Here is a 2,512-nt window from a genome sequence, read left to right on the forward strand (position 1 = left end):
TACAAGAAGCACTTGAATTATGATTATTTTATAGTCTATGACAAAATGAGAAAGAGTTCCTGATAAGTTATTTTGAAATACAAAGTTGATTCTTACAGAACACTTTTTCTAAAATCTGTTTTGTGTCAATCTGTATTTTATTTTGTATGCAAATTTGTACATTGGTATTTTAATGTTTTTTCTGACATTCCCTGTATAGCATATGGGTGTTGAGGTAGAAATTGAAAGTGGCCTCATGCTTTATCTGTAATTCAAACTTCCTGTTTCTGCAGTCTATCATTGTAGTTTCAATTCAAAAGATATTTATTTCAAAATTGTCTCCCTCATTAACAATTGGTTCATCTGAAGCTTCATTTGACAGTAGTGTCCTTTTCTATAGAAAGCCACTCTCTTTAATTTATATTTGCTTTGCAGTGTTGTGGTAGTTTTCCAAAGCAGAAATTCTAAATTCTTTGATAGGCCTTAGTAAATGCCCATGTACAAGCTATTGTTTTATAATTTGTTGACAAAATTTACTGGTGACCATTGCCTGAAATCTGGTCACTCATAATTTTGCTACTGCCACTGAAGTGAAGAGACCTATTTAAACCACAGTAACTCTAACCAGCATTCTTGACCTTGAGTGAGCAGCATTCTTGACCTTGAGTGAGGAGCTTAGTTTAAACAGAGATTAACACACGTTAAATCCATGCCAATATTTATATCATTTTAGGTTCCTGGAGTTCTTCTTTAATAGAGCATTGAGAAATTGCTGGCATCTTAACTTCATTTAGTGCAGGCCTTTGTTGAACCCTGTTTCAGTTAACAAACCAAGCAACCAATTAGAACTACCCTGCTGCTTGTGCTAACACACTGAATTAGCATTAGAGATATATTAATTGGAATTTAAAGTTAGGCTATTTTCCTTTGGCCTCGCACCTTCAGAATCCATTTCTACATTTATTTCCAGAATTTTACAGATATCAATGAACACAGCCTTTCACTTTGTTCGGAGGATTAAGTTTTCTCTCTTAGTCCTTAAATTGCTATTTTGCTGACATCTGACCAGGCCTAGTTTTGGGGCAATGACGGATCTTAGTACAGAATAAGAAAACATAGGGTACAATAGGAAATGATTATAACAACTCCTTGAGTGTGGATATTTACAGGCTCTCTGACAATGTCAAGGCTGACCTTACCAGGCAGAGAAGGCAAAGGGAGGTCAGGGTTCAAGTCTTCTGACTTGATCGGTACTGTATTATCTCTTATTCTGATTCCTAGGATTCCACGATATCCCTCCAAAATGCTAATATCCATACAAAAGACCTGACTGGTAAGATTCCAGACTTAACTGATATTTTAAAATCTTGCAATCCTCCTCTTCCAAAATCTTAATTTCAGCACTAACTGCAAATATTACTTTTAGATTAGATTCAAACAAGTCCCAAATTGTCAATATATGCTTTGAGGTGGACAATTATTTTTAGATTTTTCTCTTTTGTAAACATCTAACGCTGCTAAAATAATCATTCCACTCCACAGTCTGGTTTTTTTATGCCTCTCTTATAAAGAGCCATGGCACTGCTTCTAGGTCTTTCACACAAATGATCGTGGGTAGATTATAATGGAATTAGTGTTTTGCCAATGTCTACGATGACAGAGCCTGATCTTGTTAATTCCAAGCAGTCAGGTAACCAACCCAGTTTTGGATTTTAGGCTCTTAGAAAATGTTGACAATTAGGAAAGGAGTGATAGCTTGGATTCACTGGGAGAGCACCAGTATTCTCCTTGTGGAAAATACTAGGAGGATAATGGGGATTTCCATAGTGTTTTTGAGTCTGAAACCTTTTGCCATTCCCATGCCACACTAGAGACAGATCAACATTTTGAATTGGGAGAACGTGACTTGCAAGGTTACTGCACAGGACACCGAGGCCTTTTCATACTTCACTGAACATCTCTTGTTTGGAATTGAAAGGAATTGGTGGTAAAGGTGGTCAGGAAAACCTAACTTTAAACCAGGAAGGCTTGAATCAAATAGATTTTTATTGATATTGGCAATGAATAGAAGTCTGAAGTCCCAGCTTCTGTTTGTAATAATGAGTTATTTGATGCCTTACAAATAAATAATGGCACTATCAAATTTTGAATTAAAGGATAAATAAAATCCTCTAAATGTGCTTGATAATTATTTGCTGATTGATTCATTTTGTTGCTTGTAAAAAACAAGAGGCATAGTTTAATAAAAATATTTTCCTTGAGTTGATGCTACAATGATCTCTTTAATTTGTAATTAACTGTAGGAACAGCATTTCTTGGTGTCAAAAATTATACGATTTACTTAAAAGAACTATTTTAAGATTTACTGAACTTAGAGTCTGTAATAAAAACCATGCCTTGCATTTTGACATGGGCATCTTGATCAAAACTAAAACAAACAAACAAAAAGCCCCACAGAATTTAGAAGTCTTAATTTCACTATTGTGGAATAAGTTCTATTACTTTTTAACTGTCATATTAAGTTTTTTTTTTT

This window comes from Condylura cristata, unplaced genomic scaffold (genome assembly GCF_000260355.1).
Source record: "Condylura cristata isolate star-nosed mole 26May11 unplaced genomic scaffold, ConCri1.0 scaffold00011, whole genome shotgun sequence".
In the NCBI taxonomy this organism is placed as follows: Eukaryota; Metazoa; Chordata; class Mammalia; order Eulipotyphla; family Talpidae; genus Condylura; species Condylura cristata.